Raw genomic sequence first — 25,566 nt, forward strand, 5'->3', positions numbered from 1 at the left:
GTCTGAAGCGGTATAGCACAGCAATGAAAACAATGTAAACTAAAACGAGCGTATATATATATATATATATATATATATATATATATATATATATATATATATATATATATATATATATATATATATGATATCGAACAGACAGTAATGCGAAGGAATGTACAAGGGAAGTTATTAGAACCAATGGAATGTAAATAAGAAGAACAAAAAGTAGATGAAAAAATAACCAGCCGTGGGCAGGTCCTGCCCACGGCTGGTTATTTTTTCATCCACTTTTCTTTCTTCTTATTTACATTCCATTGGTTCTAATAATTTCCCCTGTACATTCCTTGGCATTACTGTCTGTTAGATCTTATTATATTGTGTTAAAACACGGAAAAACGAGCCCTTAGGTATACACTTCTTTCCCTTATATATATATATATATAAATATATATATATATATATATATATATATATATATATATATATATATATATATATATATATATATATATATATATATATATATATATATATATATATATATATATATATATTGTAGTGAAGGAGAGGAGCTTCAGCGGCATTTCTCGGTGCATCAGGGGCATCGCCATCAGCATAAGCTCGTGCTTGCTGCGCTTGGCCGGACGCTGCTGACTGCTTCGCTTTCTGCGTTCTGCGCTGCAAATAAACCCCGTTACAAGTGGTGGAGGTGCTGGGTTTCGATCACCCTAGAGCTTCGGAATCGCATTTTACCATCCACTATGCCTACCGACGCAAGCGCCGCTTCAACTCCTCCATCGCCACCGCCTACCGTTCTCTGCGCCGGTTCTCTGCGTCTGCGAGATCCCCCTGTTTTCTCAGGCACAGAAGACAAGGACGTTGACGACTGGATTTCAATGTACGAGCGAGTGAGTACTCACAACAAATAGGATGAGGCCGCCAAGTTGGCCTACGTCTCCTTATACCTGTCGGACGTGGCCAAGCTGTGGTTTTTAAACCACGAAGCGGAACTCCCTACATGGTCGGTCTTCAAAACGAGCTTCACACAAGTTTTCGGGCGGCCTGAGGTACGCAAACGCCGTGCCGAACAACGCTTACATACTCGGTCCCAGCAGCTTGGTGAGAATTTCACAAGCTATATTGAGGACGTTCTGGACCTTTGCAAGCGAGTCAACGAGTCCATGTCCGAAGAGCTTAAGATCAAGCATATCATGAAGGGCATTGAGGACGACGCTTTCCAAATGTTGCTTTCTAAGAGTCCTCGCACTGTCCTAGAACTGACCGAGTTATGCCATAGTTTTGACGAGTTGCGCAGGCAACGTCTTTCCACCCGACGTCCCTCGGTGCTCGACAACTCTTTCTCCAGCCTGTCCACCCTTGGCATAGGAGAAGACCATGCCCCTCTTCTCTCCAAGATCCAAGAGTTCATCCGCGCTGACGTCGCTCGTCAGCTCTCTTTGATGTCCTGCGTACCCAATCAACCACGCAGATCGACGTCTACACTCCGCGACTTCATTCAAGACCAGGTCGCACAAGTTCTTCCTCCCGCTCGTGAACCGCCGCCAGTCGCCGCACCTCTCACGTACGCCGAGGCCGTTGCTCGACCTCAACAGCCTGCGTTCCAGCCAGCGCCTACGTATTCGTCGCCGCCCTTTTCGCCGCCGATCTATTCACCGCTGCCTATGCCGATACCACATCGGCCGCAGTTTTCTGCCCACCCAGCCGCAAGTCGGAGTCTACTCCGACCAATGGCGGACCCACGACAACCGTCCCATATGTTTTGCTTGTGGTGGTGTTGGCCACGTGGCACGTTATTGTCGTCGTCGCCAGGCTGCTCAGAACATTCGACGGATGCCCTCTTTCGACCCTCAGTTTTCTTCTACGCCTTCAAGCCCTCCTTCCTCTTCCTTTCCTTCTGATCGTCCACATGGCCCGACCCGCCGCTCCCCATCTCCACCTCGACGTTCGCTTTCCCCTATGCGTCGCCGTTCCGGACCCACCGACCAGGAAAACTAACGGCCGCAGTTCCCGAGGCACGAACTGCGTCCCCGTCGCCGTGCACAAGTCCTCGCTCCTGTCCAGCTAACGTCATTGAAGTGTCAGTCGATGGTATCGTCGTCATGGCGCTTGTCGACACTGGAGCCGCTCTATCCGTCGTTTCCATCAACCTGTGCCGCAAACTCCGCAAAGTTCTGACGCCATTATCCGGCCTCTCTCTTAGAACGGCTAACGCACAAAGTGTAACACCTATCGCAGCCTGTACCACACGAGTCGTCATCCAAGGTATTGTGTATATCGTCGAATTCGTAGTGCTGCCCTCGTGTTCCCATGACATGATACTCGGCTGGGACTTCCTTGCGAATAATAATGCCGTCATTGACTGCTGTCGCGCTGAACTTGAGCTATCTGCACTTCCTGATGTAGACGCTGTCGAAGCCTCCCTGCCGTGTTATAAACTGTTTGTTTCCGACGACACCACTGTACCACCGCGCTCTTCTCTGCTGGTGACTGTGTCGTGGGACGCTATTTCAGACGGTGATGTTTTATTTAGGCCCTCTGCTTTGTTCATTCAACGCAAATGTTCTCCACAGCCCATTGCTCTCCTTACTCTCCACCATGGCGTCACGAAGACGCTCGTCTACAATACGCTAGAAGGGCATTTACCTTTATTCTGTGGTGAATGTCTCGCTCACGTGCATCCGATCGACGACAATATATATATATATATATATATATATATGTGCGTGTGTGTGTGTGTGTATGTATATATATATATATATATATATATATATATATTGTGAGGAACCGGTTTATTCGGCCAGCCTCGAGCTCAATCACGCCGGTGATGATATTGTTACGTGAAGGAGACTGACTCATAGGGGTAGTCACCGATGTATTTACAGGCGGTTAGGCGAGCAGCGCCAGCCACACAGATTAGCTCGTGCCAGTCTATCTGCTTCGTCTTCTTCAGCTCCATGCATTGGCACGTTGCATGACCCCCGGCGGCGGAGGCACCGTCCCGGTGCTTTAAAGGTCGTTATCTGACGCATTATTGTAGGGCTTGATCCGCGAGACGTGTACGATATCACTGGGCCGCATAGTAGATGATGATGGGCAGATGGGGCTGATCTCGTAGGTGACAGGTGTTACTTGACGCAATATACGATAGGGTCCCGTGTAATGAGACAGAAGTTTTTCGGATAAGCCCAGCCGACAATGAGGGGACCAGAGTAAAACGAGGGTACCGGGAGCGAAATGTACGTCTCTATGTTCCGCATCGTACCGACGGCATTGGTTGGTTTGCGACGCCATCAGCCGAGCGCGAGTGAGCTGACGGGCATGATCGGCTCGCGCAATCGCGTCGCGGGAATACTCGCTGGTGGACGAGGTGTGAGCTGAGATGACTGTGTCCAGTGGTAAAGTCGGCTCTCTTCCGTACAATAAGTAGAACAGCGAAAAGCCCGCTGTATCGTGACGGGATGAATTATACGCGAAAGTTGCGTAGGGTAAGGCAAGGTCCCAGTCTCGGTGGTCGGGCGACACGTACATAGCGAGCATATTTGTTAAAGTGCGGTTAAATCGTTCCGTAAGGCCGTTTGTTTGAGGGTGGTAAGCGGTTGTCAGTGTGTGTTGCGTCGAACAAGAACGCAGAATGTCGGCGATGACTTGGGATAAAAATGTACGGCCACGGTCTGTGAGAAGCTGTCTCGGCGCACCGTGAATCAATATAACGTCCCGTAACAAGAAGTCAGCGACGTCGGTTGCACAGCTGGTCGGTAGAGCTCGCGTAATAGCGTAGCGTGTAGCGTAGTCTGTGATAACGGCTATCCATTTGTTTCCCAATGTTGATGTGGGAAAAGGACCAAGCAGGTCTAACCCAACACGGTAAAATGGTTCCGCGGGTATGTCAATTGGTTGAAGATGGCCAGCGGGTAGCAGCGATGGTGTCTTACGACGTTGGCATAGGTCACATGTGGCGACGTATCGGCGTACCGAACGAGCAAGGCCTGGCCAGAAAAAACGGCGCCGGACGCGCTCGTACGTGCGGGATACGCCAAGGTGTCCAGCCGTGGGAGTGTCGTGAAGTTCGGTGAGAACACAGCGGCGCAAATGCTTAGGCACAACAATGAGAAGGTCGGGCCCGTCTAGTCGGAAATTGCGACGGTATAGCACACCCTTTTGAATGACAAAGTAGCGGACGGAAGCATCATTTGTGGAGGATTCCATACGGCTGATGATGTCAAGCAGCTCTGGATCACGCTTCTGTTCTTCCCCAATATTAAGGAAGTCGGACACTGACAAGATAGAGTTCTCCGTGGGCTCGTCAGTGTCCTCAGGATCGTCGACAGGGTACCGGGAGAGGCAATCGGCATCACGGTGTAGGTGGCCAGATTTGTAGACCACCGAATAGGAAAACTCTTGCAGGCGCAAAGCCCAGCGACCAAGGCGGCCTGATGGATCTTTCAGAGAGTTCAGCCAGCAGAGTGCGTGGTGGTCGGTAACTACCGAAAATGGGCGTCCGTATAGATAAGGTCGAAATTTCGCCACCGCCCATACAAGAGCCAAGCACTCACGCTCTGTTATCGAATAGTTACGTTCAGGGGCGGATAAAAGGCGGCTGGCATATGCAATAACGCAATCATGGCCATGTTGTTTCTGAGCCAGCACTGCACCAATGCCATGCCCACTTGCATCTGTACGGATTTCCGTAGGGGCAGCAGGGTTGAAGTGTGCCAGAATCGGAGGGGTAGTGAGAAGAGCAACGAGAGTCGAGAACGCAGAAGCCTCTTCGGAGCCCCATGAAAACGGGACTTCTTTCTTGAGGAGCTGCGTAAGCGGCCTCGCTATGTGCGCAAAATTTTTCACGAAGCGTCGGAAGTAGGAGCATAGTCCGATAAAGCTGCGTACATCCTTCGCAGATCGTGGTACAGGAAAGTTTTTGACGGCGCTGATTTTTGCCGGGTCTGGTTGTACACCGTTGGCGTCTACTAAATGGCCAAGCACTGTGATTTGATGGCGTCCAAAGTGACATTTGGACGAGTTGAGCTGCAGGCCAGCGCGACGGAAGATTCCCAGGATGGCTGAGAGGCGCTCTATGTGAGTTTCAAACGTTGGTGAAAAGACGATGACGTCGTCCAAGTAGCACAAACATGTGGACCATTTGAATCCTCTGAGCAGGGAGTCCATCATTCGTTCGAAGGTGGCTGGAGCGTTACAAAGGCCGAAGGGCATGACCTTGAACTGATATAGGCCATCGGGGGTGATGAATGCCGTCTTTTCACGGTCCATTTCATCTACCTCTATCTGCCAGTAGCCGGAACGAAGGTCTATGGAGGAAAAATAGTGGGACCCATAGAGGCAATCAAGCGCATCATCTATTCGTGGCAGAGGGTAGACGTCTTTTTTGGTAATTTTGTTTAGGTGTCGATAATCTACACAGAAACGCCATGCACCGTCTTTCTTGCGGACTAGCACTACAGGAGAAGCCCAAGGACTGCAAGATGGCTCAATGATGTCCTTGGCGAGCATTTTGTCGACCTCACTTTGGATGATGTGACGCTCGGCCGCCGACACCCGATATGGGCGCCTATGAATAGGATGCTCATCACCAGTGTTTATGCGGTGGCTCATACCGGTAGCTTTCCCCAACGGACGGCCGCTGATGTCGAATACGTCGATGTAGGACAGCAGAACCCGGTGGAGCTCATCAGTCTGCTGCGGTGTTAAGTTGGAAGCGATCATCGAAGTAATAGCGCTGTCGGAGCAAGTGGCAGACTGATGTTGAGCGTGGGGTTCAGAAGGGGCGGCCATCGCGAAAAGATCTACCGCATTGTCTTCTAAGGTGCAGAGCAACGCTAAAGAGATCCCTTGCGGCAAAACTTGAGGTGTCAAGCTAAAGTTGACAACTGGGAGGCACGTAGAATTTCCTGCGACGGACAGAATGGTGTGCGGTAATGTAATGCCACAGCTTATGAGAACATCGGTGATAGGGGTCAGAACATAGTCACCGTCGGGAACTGGTGGTATTGAGACGAGGTCTATGTAGGTCAATGTCTGTGGAGGGAGGCGCGCGTGTCCCGTTGTGCAGAGGCGACTCGGCCGTTGTGTAAGAGGTTCTGTTGCGGGCAAGTGTAGACGGAGCGTACTGGTCGAACAGTCTATGAGGGCAGAATGCGCGGATAGGAAGTCGAGGCCTAAGATTACGTCGTGGGGGCATTTATCAAGGACGGTGAAGAGAACAACTGTGTGTCGATCCGCAATGCTCACACGAGCGGAGCACATTCCAAGGATAGATGCTATGCCACCATCCGCAACACGGACGAACTGGGTGGTCGCAGGTGTGAGAACCTTCTTGAGCTTGCGGCGAAAATCACTCGTCATCACGGAAAGTTGGGCGCCGGTGTCGACAAGAGCAGTGACATGTAGGCCGTCTACTTGTACGTCTATGAGGTTCCGTTTTGTCGGTATCGTCAAAAGAGGATTTTCGGTCAGTCCGAGCGATGCAGCGCCACCTCTGGGGGCTGCAACGCTTAGTTTTCCGTCGGAGAACCTCGTGGGAAGGCGGGGGAAGATGGTCGGCGGGGCTGTGGAGAACGAGACTGGCGACGTTGGGGGGATGGAGAGCGGGAGTAGCGGCGTTCAGAAGCAGGTTCCTGGGCAAAATGGTCGCGGTTGGTCTCATGGCGATAGGCAGCACGTGCATATAAGGGACGAGAGGACGGTTGTGCAGGAGGACCCCAGCGACTTCTGCAATGGCGAGAAATGTGCCCGATTCTGTGACACGAGAAGCATATCGGCTTGTCATCGTGTGTTCGCCATGCGGACGGATTACGGAACGTTGAGGGAGAGCCGGTCGGGAAGGGACGTGCAGGCGTGTATCGGGGCTGGTATTCGGTGCGGGTAGGCGGTGAGATAGAGTGAATTCCCAAGCTGGCGATTTCCTGCCGGACGACTGCTTGAATGAGAGGCAACGTAATTGGCGGAGAGGGGTCAGGGGACGTTGTTCCCACCTTAGCTGGAGCAGCCACTTCAAGCTCCCGCCTGACGATTCGCGTCAAGTTGTCACAGTTGTCTGGTGGATGATATGTGTCGAGACATGAGGACGTCGCAGTGGTGTTCGGGAGGCGCTGGAACTGATGGGAGATGCGTCTGCTTTTAGCTTGTTGGAACCGGCGGCATTCTTGAATGATGGCATCAACAGATGACACATTATTGAATACCAACAAGTTGAACGCATCGTCGGCGATACCCTTTAGGATATGGGCAACTTTTTCAGGTTCAGACATATTTTCGTCAGCTTGGCGGCATAGTGAAAGAACAGCCTGAATATAACCGATGTAGGGCTCCGTGGAAGATTGTGCGCGAGTCGACAACTCATTTTTCGCAGCTTCACGACGACCAGAGATGTTGCCAGAAAGCTCACGGATCTTTGCCTTGAAGCTGTCCCAGCTTGTTATGTCATGCTCGTGGTTATCAAACCAAACACGAGGTGTTCCGTCGAGATAAAAGATGACGTTTGCCAGCATAAGAGTGGGATCCCACCTGTAAGTGGCGCTGACGCGTTCGTAGAGGCGTAGCCACTGGTAGACGTCGGAACCCTCGCTGCCCGAGAACACGCCGGGGTCTTTGAGCGCGGGAAGCGTCACGAATGTTGTTGCGGGCGCTGGGTTGACAGGTCGGGCAGAAGGGGGAGCGACCGGAGAGGACGTAGCCGAGTCTTGGGTGGTCATGTTGTAAGCCGCGAGTGAGCGTCCGCTTCGGAGTTCCGTGGCGAGGACGGGGATCGCACAACTCCACCAAATATGTTACGTGAAGGAGACTGACTCAGAGGGGTAGTCACCGATGTATTTACAGACGGTTAGGCGAGCAGCGCCAGCCACACAGATTAGCTCGTGCCAGTCTATCTGCTTCGTCTTCTTCAGCTCCATGCACTGGCACGTAGCAATATTCTTAGATGAAGAAGATGTACAGGTGATGATGATTACAAAGAGAATAAAGAGTCATTCGCTTGTCGCGCTCACACTAATTCCCCCGCGCGGTGAAAGCGGCCGCCGGGTCGCTTGACAGTATTATGAAATGCGCCGCGCATAAGGCTTTAAACGAGATACGTGCACTATCTCTGTTCCTCGGCCACGATGATCAGGACTAGCGCTAAGAGGAGGAACGCGGTAATTGACAGGAGATGTCTGTTCGACCACCGTGTATGGCCCAATGAAGCGACTGATGAATTTGTCGCATAGGCCGGGGACGCGTAGTGGAGTCCATAGAAGAACTTCGTCACCAGGGGAAAAACTCACAACACGGCGAGACGAGTCGTAGCGAGATTTTCGAGTGTCTTGAGAGAGGCCGGTGTTAACACGGGTCTGGTGACGGCAGTGTGCGAGACGAGATAGAAATTCTTCAGAGAAAGGAGCCGTCGAGGGTGCAGGGGCCGAAAGGAAAGAGACATCCAGAGCGAAGCTCGGCGAGCGACCATGGACGAGAAAAAAATGGAGAAAAGCCGGTAGTGCGTTGAGCAGCCGTATTATAGGCGAATGTCACGAAGGGTAGAATTGCATCCCAGTTCGTGTGGTTGGGGTGAATGTACATGGCGATCATGTCCGATAGGGTCCGATGAAACCGTTCAGTCAATCCGTTGGTCTGCGGGTGGTAGCTAGAAGTGGTCTTGTGAACAGTGTTCGAGGCACGCAAAACTTGCTCGACAATGGAAGATAGGAAGACTTTGCCACGATCACTGAGGAGAATGCGTGGAGCTCCATGACGCAAAAAGATGTGGCGAAGAAAGAAATCGGCGATCTCAGTGGCAGTCCCAGATGGTATAGAAGCTGTTTCTGCGTAGCGGGTAAGGTGGTCGACTGCCGTGACAATCCAGCGATTCCCAATGGATGATATAGGAAAAGAGCCATACAAGTCGATTCCAACGACTTCAAAAGGTGAGGCGGGACAAGGAAGAGGTTGCATTAAGCCAGCCGGAGCAGTTGTCGGTCGTTTTCGCCGTTGGCAATGGACACAGGAGGCGACGTACTTAGCGACGGCTGAAGAGAGGCCAGGCCAAAAACAACGACTTCGTATTTTGTCGTAAGTCTTGTGGTAGCCTAGATGAGCAGCGGTTGGATCATCATGAAAGGCTTCCAGAACTTCACGTTGCAGAGAACGTGGGATGACGGGTACCCACTTGTTGCCATCGCTGTGGTAAACGTAGCGACATAAAGCATCACCGACAAGCTTAAATTGTTTAAGTTGTCGACGGAGTCTGACGTTTGGAGGAATAGTAGAGCCGGTCAAGCAGTCAACAATGGTGCGGCAGTATGGGTCGACACGTTGTTGTGAAACAAGGACGGATAGGGTGGCAGGTGATGAACTTAGCGCTGCGATTGGAGAGGTGCTGTTGTTTTGGAGTATCGATGGTGAATTGCTTCCGCTGGGCAAAGGACAGCGCGACAGAGCATCAGCATCTTGATGCTTCTTCCCAGATCTGTAGGTGACATCGAAATCATACTCCTGTAAGCGAAGCGCCCAGCGACCAAGGCGACCCGATAAGTTTTTTAGCGATGAAAGCCAGCATAGGGCGTTATGGTCGGTCACGACGGTAAAATGACGGCCGTGAAGATATGGTCGGAATCTTTGCACTGCCCAAACAACAGCAAGGCACTCCTGCTCTGTGATAGTGTAGTTCTTTTCTGGAGCGGTAAGAGCACGACTTGCGTAGGCAACGACGCGTTCGCGTGAGTTTTTGTCACGCTGCAAGAGTACCGCACCGAGACCATGACTACTTGCGTCGGTGTGAAGGGTGGTGGGTGCGGTGGAATCGAAGTGGCACAGTACCGGATCCGACGTGAGGGCTTGCTTCAATGCCGAAAGCGCTTTCGCAGTCTTCGGACCAAATGAAGGGGACGTTCTTTGCGAGGAGTTGATGGAGCGGAGACGCAAGTTCCGCGAAACCACGTATGAAGCGCCGGAAGTAAGAAGATAACCCAAGAAAGCTGCGCAGGTCCTTCTGACGTAGTGGACGAGGAAAATCGAGGACAGCGGCAAGCTTCTCGGGGTCGGGCCGAATTCCTTCTTTGCTGACAAGGTGGCCGAGAACCTTGATTGTCTTGCTAGCAAAGGTACATTTCTTGGTATTAAGCTGTAGACCGGCTTTTGCAAGGCATGTGAGGACTTCGTCAAGACGTTGTAGACGCTGCGAGAACGTGGATGAAAACACTACTATGTCATCGAGATAGCACAGACATGTTTTCAATTTCAAACCACGCAATACGCCGTCTATCATGCGTTCGAAGGTGGCGGGCGCATTACAGAGTCCAAAAGGCATCACATTGAACTCGTACAACCCATCTGGCGTTGAAAAGGCGGTCTTCTCTTTATCAGACTCCGACATTGGTATCTGGCAGTAGCCTGACCTAAGGTCGAGGCTGCAAAAATATTCTGCGCCCTGTAATGAATCCAGTGCATCGTCGATCCGAGGGAGGGGATAAACATCCTTGCGCGTTATTTTGTTTAGCGCACGGTAATCGACGCAGAAACGCACTGTCCCATCTTTCTTTTGAAGGAGAACAACTGGGGATGACCAGAAACTCGAGGAAGGACGTATGATGTTGCGTCGTAGCATGTCTGAGACGTTTTTCTTGATGATCTTGCGTTCTGCCTGAGACACGCGATATGGACGCCGATGTACAATACGAGAGCCGTCAGTCTGGATGCTGTGAGTAGCGGTGGTAGTCATGCTGAGGGCGGGCGAGTTCACGTCAAATAGAGAACGGTGTCTATTTAACAGGGCGAGCAAATCTTCAGTTTGATCAGGTGTTAAGTCATTGCTTATTGTCGCCGACACAGGTGTGGCAGAGGCATTGAATGGCAATGATTGCGACTTCGGAACATCGTTGTGGTTGTTGTTCGGAAGAGTAACAAGTGCAACAGGCTCACTGTCGACCGCGCAAGATACTGTTGAGCCACAGGGGAGCAGTACACACTCGGGCGTTTGATTTATGGCGGTTAGGTACGTACACCTATCGAAGAAGCGAATAAGCCCCGGTGTGATCACAATGCCCCTACGTAGGGTATGACCGTAAGGGAGAATTAGTACGTCGCCATCCACAATGTCGGTGCAATTAACACTTATAATTTCTTCGATGTATGGCCGAAGTACATAATCTGACTTGGTGACAAGGCGGATGCGGCCACCTGGTTCAAGCGGAGAAGAGTCAGTGGCGTTTAGATGAAGGAGGCGCTGATCACATGATATGAAAGTGGACGCAGAAGACAAGAAATCCCACCCAAGAATGAGAGCGTGGGTGCACTCACGAAATACCGCGAAAACAATGTGATGACGAATGCCTTCTATGCAGACACGAACGGTACACTGTGCAAGTGGACGAATGAGAGCGTTGGTCGCCGCACGTAGAGGTGGGCCGCCATAAGGTGTGGTGACTTTTCGAAGGCGGGAACAAAAATCAGCACGAATAATCGAAACGGCAGCGCCAGTGTCTACAAGAGCCTCAACACGTACACCTTCTACAAACACTACTATCAAATTCGATGGCCGCTCTGGAGGAATTGTTAGCTGTCCAAGGGATGCAGTTTCCCCTCCTAAAACTGCATCGGGGAGTTTTCCGCGAGGGCGTTCGTGGAATGGGAGGCGGGCCGTAGAGGCAACACTGAACGGCGACCTGGCGAAGGCGACCTGCGGCGAGACCTACGGGAATTCCCAGGCATGTCCGTATAGTAAGTAGGTGACGGTGAACGGTAATAGGACGATCGGGAGGGTGGCCGTAAGTAGTTCATGGTCGGACGGAAGCTTCGATGTTCTTCGGGAGCGTAGCCGCGTTGCTCGTCTTGTTGGCGCCTTCGACAAAAGCGAGCGATATGTCCTCGATAGCCGCAGTAGTAACAGATTGGTCGAGGTGGGCGCTGAGGTGCGTAGTAAGGTGGTGCACGCACTGGCGGTGATAACGAAGCCACAGGCGTATGGTCTGCTGTTGTAGGCACAGAAACGGTGGGTGCGGCAGAGAGCGCGGCAACTTCGGCGTACGTGCGCGTCTGGCGCACGCAGGGACTGTTGGAACACGTCGCACGCGATGCGGAGGCGATCTCTTGTTTAATCAGGTTTCGCAAGCTATCTTTTTCAGGAGGTGAAGTAACTTCGACAGCACAGGAAGAGCAGCGCCCGTGCAGCTCTTCACGAACGATGTCGCGAATAAGCGCACGCAAGTCGAGGGGTGCAGGCAAAGGAACGTCGGTGGCATCGTAGCAAAGGCGAAGAGACTGAAGCTCGTCAAGTCGCTGACAGATGGTTATCACGTCCTGGGTGGTGGCAGGATTTTGCGTGGCGAGGGCGTTAAAGGCGACGGTGTTAATGCCTTTAATAATGAGGCGTATTTGGTCGTTTTGAGACATGCCGGTGTTAACGCGCTTGCACAGTGCAAGGACATCCTCAATATAAGAGGTGTAAGATTCACCCGGCAGCTGCGTGCGTTGAGCGAGTTTCTTCTTTGCTGCCTCAGTGCGAACTGCAGGGGCACCAAATACCTGACGAATTTGCTGCTCGAAAGTGTCCCAGTCGGGAAGATCCGGGTGGTGGTTCCAGAACCAAGTTTTCGCAACATCGGACAAGTAAAATGGGACGCTGCGCAACTTGTGTGGATTGTCCCACCTGTTCAAATCGCTGACGAGGTCGTAGTTCTTGATCCAGTCTTCGACATCATCGCCTCGGAGACCGGAAAACACAGGTGGATCACGCAGGCGAGTGTTGTTGGGCGGAGCGGGTGGCGGTGGCTGCAGTAGGACGGCGACGTTTCAAAGTTTCAAAGTTTCAAAGTTTATTTGCAGGAAAGAAAGAAAAAAAATACAAAAACTTCCCTGCGGGAGGCAAAGACTAAAGGCTAAATAGCCTGACGAGGTCTTGACCTCCTGATACAGTCTGCATCAGTGCCATATTACACATATTCACACATCAGTAACATACATATACAAATAAGTGACATTATACATATCTTATTTAGTTACATAGCTTATTTCTACATGATATACATTCAGAATATGTTTTACATAAACAGGAAACAATTTTGGTATCAAACGATTCTGTTTAAGTATCATTGTTCACAGTAAGAAAAAAAATCAACTCAGTATACAAGTATTCCTAAATATAAAAGCCTATGGATCTACTATGTCTTTAGTCAAAAGAAGAAAGGATTTATGATGACGTTTAAATTGTTTAGTTTTCAGAGTAAAGTCTATATTCGATTCGTGAAGGTTTAGCAATTGTATGATCTTATAATCAATAGCCTGCTTGCCATAGTTCGTGCGTGTTTTCTTAGTTTTGCGGGTAGAATTTCTGAAGCCATATGTTGTTGATACAGTGCGTGGAAAGGAATCCTGTAGTTTATGTTTGTGGATGTGTTGCATCAGTTTAAGATTATATACTTTCCTAGCAGATAGAATTCCATGTTTAAGAAAAAGCGGCTGAGTGTCTAAGTCCTTGGGGTGACCTTTATATTTTTCTATTACACGGAGCGCGCGCTTTTGCAAGATTAATATTCGATCGTAATTGGTCTTAGTTGTTGTTCCCCATACAAGCTATAAGTTGGATGGGCCAGTGTTTTCTTGGGCCGCCATGGCAGGGGGTTGTACGCGACGACCCGAGTGGAGCTCCAGCGGGAATGGGCGAGAGGACTTGAGGGAACGAAAAGCACCTCCACCACTTGTGAGGAACCGGTTTATTCGACCAGCCTCGAGCTCAATCACGCCGGTGATGATATTCTTAGATGAAGAAGATGTACAGGTGATGATGATTACAAAGAGAATAAAGAGTCATTCGCTTGTCGCGCTCACAATATATATATATATATTTGCTGGCCAAGCCTTCGTTCTACTGACAGTGCGGTAAAACGTTTCGACATGGCAAAATGAAATTTGCTGTGATTCTTGAAGAAACGCTATGAAAAAATATTTTCGGTAAGCCTATCAGAAAGAGATACAGACTCCAATAAAAATGGGCAGGACATTGTAGGTTTATGACGAAATAACCTTTTTCTATTTTTGTGTACAACAACAAGAATAAATAAGTTTCCTGGCTACAATGTACGTAATAACTACGTGGCTTTGTTCTGCACTCACAACCATAGGTAATGAAGCATTGATACGTGAATTCGGCTATTTATAGCTTCACAAGATCAGACATTACCAGCGAAATTAGGCGACAAAACCATTTAGGCTGAAACTCTGAGATTTTCTCTATTCAACCAGCATCTTTCTCTCTGTTTCTATGAAACGAAAATTGTCGGAATTCCCTTCAAAACATAGTAGCGCGTCTGTGAATTAAGCTCATAAGCTAAATTTACCGCTGTTCTATAGGTATTAGAGTTATTTACGGCGAAATTGCATTTTTTGTGCCCCGCCGCGGTGGTCTAGTGGCTAAGGTACTCGGCTGCTTACCCACAGGTCGCGGGTTCGCATCCCAGCTGCGGTGGCTGCATTCCCGATAAAGGCGGAAACGCTGTAAGCCCGTGTGCTCAGATTTGGGTGCACGTTAAAGAACCCCAGGTGGTCGAAATTTCCGGAGCCCTCCAACACGGCATCTCTCATAATCATATGGTGTTTTTGGGACGTTAAACCCCACATATCTATCAATTGCATTATTTTGCCTATATTGAATGAAGCCTGCCTCACTTTTTAATTGTTTACTGGCGATATCTTTTCATAGAAACCTTGCGAAACGCTTCATTAACACGATCAGCAAATTTCATTTCTGTATGCAGAACGATTTTGCCGCACTGGTAGTGCCAAGAAGGCTTTTACAGAAAGAACGCTGGTTTTTGCACACACTTGTCGTTGCTATGCAGTACCGCTTCAGACCTGGCGACAATACTAGATGTCTTTAGAAAGTGGAGAGCGTAAGCTTTTTAATGTAATTCAATTATCATCAGTACAATGTGTGGAGCAACAGTAGTGCATCAGCAAACAACGACTAAACTGCGGAGAGGGTGCCGCCTGAGTGGGACCGCCATTTTAATAGTGCACGTGACAACGGTGCAGCGCTACATTGAGAACACTGCCTCTCTCGCCTTCCCAGCAGCGACACGGGCTCAGCACAGACGTAGCAAAGCAGCGAGAGCCGACGGAAAAGCATGGCAAGTGTAAATTAATGGCTGGTGTTCCGGTGGAACTAGCATGTGTCGTTTGGGCAGTCACGAAATCTCGGCCGTATCTTTTCGTAGAGCTGTTTAAGGTGGTCATTGACCACCACGCTCTGTGCGGCCTTACTCGTTATTGTTTGCGACCACAGGAGCAAGACGGCACCGTCGTCTATAGGTCAGGTCGAAAGCAAACAGACGCCGACTGCCTCTCGAGAGCACCCGTTGATACCGTCACATCCTCTAAAAAAAGAGAGAGAAAGTACACCTGACTTTCTTCGGATGGCTTAGACTTGCCAGGCATATGACTCTCTTGGGGAGGTTGGAGCTGGCGCGCACTAGGAGAGTTTCCTGACCGCCTTAGGAAGAGTCATAACACGCTTTTGCAAAGCACCACACTGTCACTTTTTGGGAGTTATTCGACTCATGCCGTTACGCTTCTAGGTGGATCAAGCGACTCTGCGTTTATTTTTGAGCTAATAAATTGACACACGCTCTATTATTGCGCAAGTACTGCTGCAAATAGTGAAGTATTTTTTAAGCAGTTACAATAATACTTATAGTTGTGCCAAGCAACTGCAAGAAAGTATAGTTTAAATTCAGCAGTATTTTAACAATACTCGTCTAGACAACTATTTTTAGCAGAGTAATACTAAGAGCGCGATAAAAGGGTCTGGAATTCTAATAAGGTTATTCTTGATTATATGCTTCTATGAGTATAGACAGCTATAACATGTGTGATGTATTACAATATAAACTACAGATATTGCATTTATGATTTCGTTTTTATTCCTTATGATTATGAATCAATCAAAAAAGTTGTGACGGCAGGAGTCAAACTTGTGGCTTGATATGTTGTCACTCCTATTCAGCGCGAACACCCATGAAAAAAGAACCTGAAAAGAAGAACGTGGTAACAAGATGAGAAACAGAGTGGTCAATGTAGCCCAAACCTGCACAACAAGCGTTTTACACAGTCACAAACAGGCTCACAACAAAACAACGAATACGAACTGGCACAGTAAATCAGAACATTTGGATGAAGCAAAGTGTTTTGCCGATAATAAGTAATATTTATGTTCGTTTTATTTATTTATTCACATTATCTTACACGCTCCTTATCGGAACATTGTGTAAGGCTCGTGAGATATGACATGTAACGAATACAGAAAAAGGTCAAATCTAAACTATACAATCCGAAAGGTGCACTGTGAAGTAAATGAGTGCCACAAAAAGATGAGTAACACCCAGGTAGAAAAACTAAAGAAAGGAAGAGCATGTGCGAAACACGAACCTAACTAACATGGGCAGTCTGTGATTGAAAAATGAAGCAAATTAGCAGCGTTTACAATACAGTGTCACATAATACAACGTTACGCCATTTAAAACATATGGGATAATCATAACACGTCTAGGAAGAACTAAATGAGAAATATCTACGTAAGCTTGAAATGTTTGAGCAGGCGGTCGTGAAAGGCTTTGCGATCTGTGATAGAAGTGATATCGCCAAGGAGGAAGTTCCAAAGTTGGACGGCATGTGGTAGCGCACAACAACTGAACGCCCTTGTATCGCCGACGATGTGCTCGAAACTGCCTTGATTATGGAGCCGTTGAGACATTCGCAGCGGGGTATTCAAAGGGAGAGAATGTGGCCTGGTATTTTAAACATATCCATGAAGCAGGCATAAAAGGTAAAAACACCAGTGAACCTGAAGAGGGTGCAGGGAATGTTGGAGTTTTATTTTAGTAATACTCGACTTTCACTCAAAACTTCCGGTAATAAAGCGGGCGGCACTGTTTCGAACAAGCTCTAAGTTAATTGTTGTGTAGTCTTGGTGAGGGGACCAAATAGATGACGCGAATTCTAACTGTGGGCGGATGGATGTTAGGTAACTTGCGAATGTTTGGTGGCAATTTACGCAGTTTACGACGAGTGACCCAAGCGTTTGTGATGTTTTAGCAAAGATAGCAATAATGTGGGGCGCCAAGAAAGAATGTGAGTTATGTTTATACTTAGGTACTTGAATGACTGAACATGAGATATGACAGTGTTGTTAATAACGTACGGCAAAATGAGAGTTCGAATGTTTGCGGGTGAAAGAACTAATTTTACATTTTCCATAGTTCAATACCATCAGTGATTTTTACACATGTCTATAAGTTGAAGGTCATTTTGCAGGATGTGGGGATCATCAGGAGATGCTATTTTTCCATAAATGATAATGATTGATATGTGGGGTTTAACGTCCCAAAACCACCATATGAATATGAGAGACGCCGTAGTGGAGGGCTCCGGAAATTTCGACCACCTGGGGTTCTTTACAGTGCACCCAAATCTGAGCACACGGGCCTACAACATTTCCGCTTCCATCGGAAATGCAGCCGCCGCAGCCGAGTACCTTAGCCACTAGACCACCGCGGCGGGGCCATAAATGATAAGGTCATTGGTGAATAGTCCAATACCTGAAGAAATATTATTGGCCAGGTCATCGAATAAGGAAGAGTAAAGGGCCTAAAACACTACCTTGAGGGACTCCTAATGTTACATCAGCTAGGGGAGAAACACAATTATTATTCATGGTGAGTTGTTGGCGAGATGATAAAAATGTCTAATCAAGGATAAGCTAGCACAGTCCCGTCCAACGGAATTTAATTTGGAAAACAATCGAAAATGGGCCGCCCGGTCAAATGCTCTCGAAAAGTAAAAAAAAAATTCTATCGGCTTGCAAATTGTTGTTCATGTTAAAGGAGCACCGACTTTAAATTTACTCATGTCAAGATTTTTGCGTCAATGAGCAGCTATCGAACCCCTAGTAGTGATTCGAGACCTAAAATGCATCTGAGTGATGAATTAGTATCTGTAATATTGAATAATATATTCGTGATCGAACACCGTGCAAAATGGGTGAGAAGCCCACCATATTTGTACTGCTGGAAGCGCTTCCTCACGACCACGTCAACGCCGCTGCACAGCTGATGCCACTTTCACAAAAAATGATGACGTCACATTGGAGTTTCGTCTGCTAGGAGCGCACGTACTATCTGTCTAGCTGTGTCTCTGAAGGCGTAGACATGCCTCGGTCTCCAATATTGTCGCCCTCGCTGCCATCGCGGTCAACATCGGCGAGTGATGATGACAGCGTCCAGGAATTGGGTATCACCGCGATTCACGACGATCCTTGCTTGACAAGCTCCGCGTTAAATGCAGTGTATTTATCAGTCTCAGCCTTGCAGTTGGAGCTCCGGAACACCAACTATGCACCTCATGTCGTGGACGTTTCGCGAGTGAATCGCTGCCTCAGCGGCAGCAGGGCACATGGTAGGAATAGCCCCGGTCTCTAGAAGAGGCCTCGTACTACCAGTGATACCCAACTGGTCCGCCAACACAGGATTTACCTTGTAGCAGCTCACCGCAAAGCGACGGGATCAAATGCGGCTGTTCTTCACAAGCGTCCGGTCCGTCTGTCCAATCGCGCGTACGAAGTCAACCCACTGGCTGCGTGGCTTGGAAAGGCATGAAACGCCGCGCACTTCCTGCTTTTTCCGCGCCTCGACGTGCAGGTTGTCACTACGCATTGGTTCCCCGACATTCTGGCACGTATTGTCACTCTGAATGATCTTACTCACACGCAGTATAGCACAACGCAAATCAGTCGATGCAACACGATAAATCGCACGCACGCTTCAACACAGCAAGGAACGCCACTATTGAGAGCAGGGTTGCCAGATCCTCGAAGAAAAAAGAGCCAGAAAATTGACCAAAGTAGCCAGAAAAGAAGCCAACTGGCCGAGGACGATTTATTTCGGAGCCAGAGAAAGTAGCCAAGTGTAATTTAGGCTTGTTTGCGCATCGCCACAGAAAAAAACAATCAAACACATCAGCTTGACCTTTGTCACATAAAAAACATAGAAAACCTAATCTCCACTTTTCTAACACATTAGACAAAGTGTCGACTAGACCAGAAAACTCAGGTGTACATACTCAAGTTGACTTTCTCCAGCATTTTTCGTGGCACCAAAAATGTTGAGTTTGTGACTTCTTTCAGCTGCAGTCCAAACTTGATTCTGAGGATCGGGAGGAGTAGGTCAGGGGATATTCTATTCCGCAAGTCACTTTTTGTGAGAACGACGGCTGACTAGAGAGTTGACTAGACCCGAAAATTCAGGTGTACATACTGGAGTTGACTTTCTCCAGCAATTCCCGTGGCACCGAAAATGTGGAGCTTGTGACTCCTTTCAGCCACAGTCCAAACTTGATTCTGAGGATCGCGAGGAGTAGGTCATGGGACATTCTATTCCGCAAGCCTATTTTTGTGAGAACGATGGTTGACTAGAGAGTTGACTAGAGCAGAAAAATCAGGTGTACATACTCGAGTTGACTTTCTCCAGCATTGCCCGCTGCACCGAAAATGTGGAGCTTGTGACTCCTTTCAGCCATAGTCCAAACTTGACTCTGAGGATCACGAGGAGTAGGTCGTGGGACATTCTATTCTTCAAGTCAGTTTTTGTGAGAGCGACGGCTGAAATACCCTTTCTGCTTTGGCATTCGATATAGGTAGAACAAAGAGCTTCATTGCGCTGTCTGCAATGTCTTGCATTGAATTACCACCTGACACATCCCGGTAGGCGTATATTTTGGTCCAGAATTCAATAGCTGGCATGTCTGCATTCACGTCGTCAACTTGTCGAAGGTGCCATACTTGTTCCTCAACGTGGTTCTCAGGACAACTAAACGCGTCTTTTGGGCAAGGTTTTCAAAGCCTTCTTCGAATTTGTTCCTAAAACAGATGACGGGCTAATGGCTATAAGCTTCCTGACCAATGACGTAGTATTCGGAAGACGTTTCTGAAGATCAGAGGCACAAGCCTTGAGGAAGGCGAAACAACGCTGTTTCAACAACATTCGCTCTTCACTGGCGAAATGCAGTTCATTAATATGGTCATTGAAACTGCTACCGAAATCTGCATCATCAACGCTTAAATATATTTACTCGAGGTTCACCAGGTCCAGGTCGCACAGGCTCGCTTTGTCATGCTGTCGAAGCACGGGTGGCTTCAAGATTCTTGCGAGAAGGCGGTTGTACAGCTTCTGCAACTCTTCGAAAATTCCAAATGGGTCCACGTCCTCACCTTGGAACATTTTTTTCACTCTTTTGAGGTCAGTGAGAAGCGGCTCCAGAAACAGAAGATACGCGCGGTTCTTCTCGTCATAGTACATCTCTTTCAGCAGCCGCACGCCTTGTCGGGCAAATTCGTGAAATGCATCTTTAGAACACCATACTGGCTTAGTATCTGCTCTATGCAGTCAGCATTTTCTAGCCGCCGTGTGGCAGAAGGGGAAAGAATCTTCAAAGCATCAGTTTGTTCCTGAGCTGCGTTGCTGTACAGGTTTCCGTATGCGGCCTGCCGTGAGCTGCTGTGGGCGAAGTAATTGTGCGTTTCTTGCACCATAAACTGCAGGCGCCATGGCAATGACTCCATTGCTTTTGAAGCAACAAGGTCCAATGAGTGGCATGCACACTTCACAACCATTATTGAAAGATTCTCATCCTTCATTTTCTTCCAGAGAGAATTATTGCGGCCACACATGGCGTTTGCGCCATTCGCAGCAAGTCTAACGCAGTTTTTGGGGCTTAGCCCGCCCTCCCGCAGTGCCAGATGCACAGCATTATAAATGGTATCAGCATTTCCATCTTAGGTTTCCACCAAGTGCAGAAAAGTAGTGGTTATTTTCTTTGTAGTTGGGCTGTAGTCGCGTACTGACACACACAAGCTTTCTGACTGAAATATCTGTCGACTCATCGACCAGTAGTGAATATGGCTTCGTTGAAATGTCTTTGCGCAAATATTCGGCAAAACATGGTCCTAAGACTCCTGTAACAAGTGCTGTACACTTGGTTCGTTGCATCACGAGGTTGTACTTGAGCTCTCCTTTTAGTAAATCCGAAAGCTCATCCACACATCTTATTGACGTAAGGCAAGCGGTGAAAAGGCAATTTTCAGAGCGCAACTTTTTTGCTTTTCCTCAACAGCGAGAACAGGTGCGACGACATCTCGCAGCCGGTGCTGGTCCTTAGGTGAAATTCTTGTGCGGTGCTTCCTTGTTTCAGCATGCTTAGTCAGGTCGGCGCAGTGTTCGCGTATGTCGCAGGAACAAATCTTGCACCGCACGAATGCTTCACCCTTTTCTGAAGGGGCAACCCAGTCTGCACAAAAGGTACAGTACGCACTTTCAGCACAATGCTAGCGTTTCAATAAATCACTCAATCAGTTTATTTTACTTTTTTATACAAGAACTTTGCTGGAAAGTCACGTCAATTCAAGCAATGTTTGAATAAAAATAAGCGTTAGGAGTATGTTTACGTGTGTCTGGTCTCTCTCGCATGCCTCAAATTACAGGTAAATAAACTTGGTGTAACCATGCAGCTCATAAAACGTAGTGCCAAACAGTGCTATGCTCGTTGCTATCGCAATATATATTCGGAACCACAGAAGCCATCACGACGAAACGTTCTCGTTAATTTTTAATCACCCACCTCCAACTAACCTCCAGCTTCCACAAAGCTCCTGCCGCCAGCCTTTCTGTGCACAATAAAACGTTTTAAACATTGGCACCCAACTAATTTTAGAGTATAGACGTACGAAAATTTCCACTGAGCCTCCTCAGAAAGAAGCCCGACAACAACGGCAGACAGGAACACCATAAGGAGCAGGAGAAAATGCTTCACAATAAACTACCGACCTGTTGCACAAATGAAAATTGACATTAACCTTTCCAAAACACTCTTACCTTTTAGGTTGTGGTCCTGCAGCCACTGCTGCCGAAACATCCTCCGTGCAGTCGCATTCTTGCCCATGGAGAAGCCATCACCAGTGTAAAGTGTATGCCAGTGTTTAACTTACAGCTGCACGTGCACGCCGCAAACGGCATTGTTCCGGCAAAACAAAACGAGGCTTGAAAGAAACACAAAGAAACTGCACAAACTGTGTTACAATGTTCCCGAACCTTGCTGTCATGCCGCCAAATGCTTTAGGAATAAAGAGAGCGCAGTCATCAGTACTCCGATGAAGCCGTTGCTTTCAGAATAAGTAGACGCCGCTTGATTTGTGAATGTTTTCACGTATTTTAGCGTATACGGTAGATGTTGACACTAGCTCCAGAACAATAGCCAAAAACTAGCCAAGTAGCCAGCGCTTTTTTTTTTGTCGCTGCGGCCTGCTAAAAGTAGCCAGTTTGGCGTAAATTAGCCACACCTGGCAACCCTGAGTAAAGTCGGCTCCAAAAACACTCACAGATCGTTGACGTCATTGTTACTAGCGTATCGTCACTCAGGATGGTAATTGTGGAATGTATCACGCGAACACATAGCACCAGTGTAGTGTAGATGTTGCAGGGCAGTCTATTTTTCGTTTTTTTCTCTTTAGCTTTTCTACGCTGTTTGACGTCGAAACGAAACAACTGGAACGCGACGACTGCCATTCAAATTTGGCCAAGAAGACCTATGTATACCAAGTGATTGAATGATGGCCGCATCTCGATCGTGAAATTCTATGTCCGTGCTCCTTCGAAGTGCAAGTATAGTAAGTTCGGGCAACTGCGTATCACACAAAAGGTGTTTGCAGAAACCTATGTTGATTACTGAAAAAGAAATAATTAATGTCCAGATGGCAGTAGAAGTGCGATGCAATTGTGTGCTCTAGCATTTTACAGGAAATGCACGTTAGGGAATTTGGGTGGTAGTTGTCTGGTTGATTTTTCTTTCCAGCTCTGAATACTGGAATGACCCTGGCAACCTTCCAGTCTTTATAGGTAGTTGTCGGGTCGACAATGCTTGGTTAAATATTCTGCACAGTATTTCATTAGAAAGAGATAGGGTAATTTTCAACATTTTAGAGTTAATATTATCTACGCATGCTCATGTTGATAGCTTAAGGTTACATATGAGACGCGCTGCTCCATCCGCAATGACCATTATTGGTGTCATCTATGTGTAGCCTAAATCTGGAACATAAGGCACGCTTAGGTGATCTTCTTTTGTAAATACCTATGAGAGAAGTTTATTGAACTCATGTGAGCACTGCTCATTTGTTAGTGGTGTGTTGTTGTCCTTGAAAAGACAGATTTGTCGCGATTCATTTTCAGGGGATATTGGTATGCCAGAACTTTCGTGAGTTTGAGCTAAAGAGGGAGGTTATGTCTGGCGAATAGACACGCTGGATGAATGCTTGGCTGCTGTGTAGAACCGGTTCTTTTAATTTCACAGTTTGCGCAGTGATAAACTGAACCAAGAATTTTTGTTATCGTCAGCAATAGAAATAAGAGGCACATACGTGTTCACCAACTCTAACATCTTGTTCGTAAATGCCAGTTAATTTTCAGCCAAGGCCTTCAACCAGTGGCGCCTCACCGCAAAAAGCCCTGCATGGCTATACAGCCCAGCAATAGGCACCGGCAAGCACGTATCAAAGCAATTTTTTGACAAACCCTTACAAAGTTTGGTTTCAGAATAAGTTCCCGGCATATTCCTACAACGAAGGCAGTCCGACATGCTCTGGCACTCAGGGACATGCCATGAGTGGTTATTGACCACGAGATTTAGAAAAGTACGCCAGCCTTAAATACTCGGTTAAACACATGTGTGCACGTGTCAGCGCTCGAATGACACTAACGTGTGCGGAGGCCGTGTACGTTGACACCCGCCATGGCTTATATGCTAGAGCTGCCGCACATAGCTCCCACCATCACGTATACTCACTCGATTGTGGGATGACGCTGAACGTCATTACAGATGTAAGCAAAGCACAAAAACAACAAGCATAAACGAGAGAAAACAGCGCACGGTGGCGGCTGCGACAATTTGCGCCATCGGAAGTTTGGAGCTTTTTCTGTTACCGTCGAGGCGTGTCCTAAACATTCTGAAAGACTACCGCGTACGCGCTGGCAGCATCGCACCGTATCTGCTGCCCCAACTACCGTCTTAAGCCAGCAAAAGCCATTTTATACAGTCCGCCTCTGTACACGGGCTCTTTTTTAACGTTTACACTCGCACATGCACACAGCCCACTCGAGTATCCATAAAAATGTTATAACGACGGAGCTTGAAACGCCCCTTAAAATGATATCAAGCAGTTTGAGCAGTGCAGAGACAATATACGATCAGAAACTACTAACTATTCACCCTCGATTAGTGATCGCATCACTTCTTGCATGAGTGGTGAAATCGCGTACATAACAACGCGTATAGCGGTGGTAACTCGTTTAGTCACAGTTTCATTTCGGCATCTGCAAGAACCCCGCGAACGCTGCTTCTTCCGCAGAGCTGCTGCAGACGCCCACCTAGTGCTGTGCAATTAGAAGCTACGAAAACAGTACACTCGCCGTTAACAGGTTCACATTGTCCTTGTCCCTAGCTCCATGAATATTAGGGGTGATGCTCCTTAAGTCGTGGGCTTTGCGTCCGTGATCTATATAGTAGTAGTACTAGTAGTAGTAGTAGTAGTAGTAATAGTAGTAGTAGTAGCAGCAGTAGAAGTAGTGGTAGTAGTAGTAGTATACTAGTAGTAGTAGTCGTAAGTAGTAGTAATAGTCGTAGTCGTAGTAGTAGTAGTAGTAGTAGTAGTAGTAGTAGATAGGTAGCCACCTCCCGTTTAGTCCTTTGAATGTCCGCTGTATGTTGGTACTCATATCAACGCCTTTGCTTATACATGATGAACATATAATGAAAAATGCGAGATGGGGGTACTTGAAGTGTTGACTAGATCGATGAATGGATGGATGGACGGACGAATGGACGTACGGATACATGGGCAGACTGATGAACACTTCGCCCCACTCATCATCAATCACTCCGCGGATATGCTGCGTTTTTTTTTCCTTAATCCGAGCGTCACTTTGAGCGTGGAGCTGTGCGTGACCACTACCGAAGCTGCGCGTGTTCGCTCGAACTCTCAGCTACCAAAACCAGTGACCGATGTCGTAAGGCATTCCAGAAACGGATCAGACAGTCAGAAAGAGAGAGGAGGAGGAGGCACTGTCAAGGGGCATTGGCGTTGGTTCCGCAGCTGTGTGTGAACTAGGCCATAGAATAAAGAACCAATTTAGAGAAGGGAGAGGGAGGAAGAAGAAGTGATCACTGAGAACAGCTCCAGCATTCAGCTCTCGAATTTTTCTCGATTTTCTCTGCGACTTCTGCAATCTGAGACAAGAACACTGGGGTACGTGGTCCCGTAAATTGCGGGATCAAAACACCGCCCAGCTTCCGGGCCCTGGACCACCTCATCATGGTGCGTCCGATGTAAGTAACCGCTTTGGCTCCAACGTGGGGCACAGTTGCGCTTCTGATGGCTCTTTCACCGAAGACATGGCCTCGGACAGTGGTTTCACCCCTGTTCCAAGCCGCCGTCTGAAGAGAAAGATCAGAAGGACGTCGCCGACTGGTCAACAGGCACCGAAA

This window comes from Rhipicephalus microplus, chromosome 6, assembly GCF_043290135.1.
Source record: "Rhipicephalus microplus isolate Deutch F79 chromosome 6, USDA_Rmic, whole genome shotgun sequence".
Taxonomy (NCBI): Eukaryota; Metazoa; Arthropoda; class Arachnida; order Ixodida; family Ixodidae; genus Rhipicephalus; species Rhipicephalus microplus.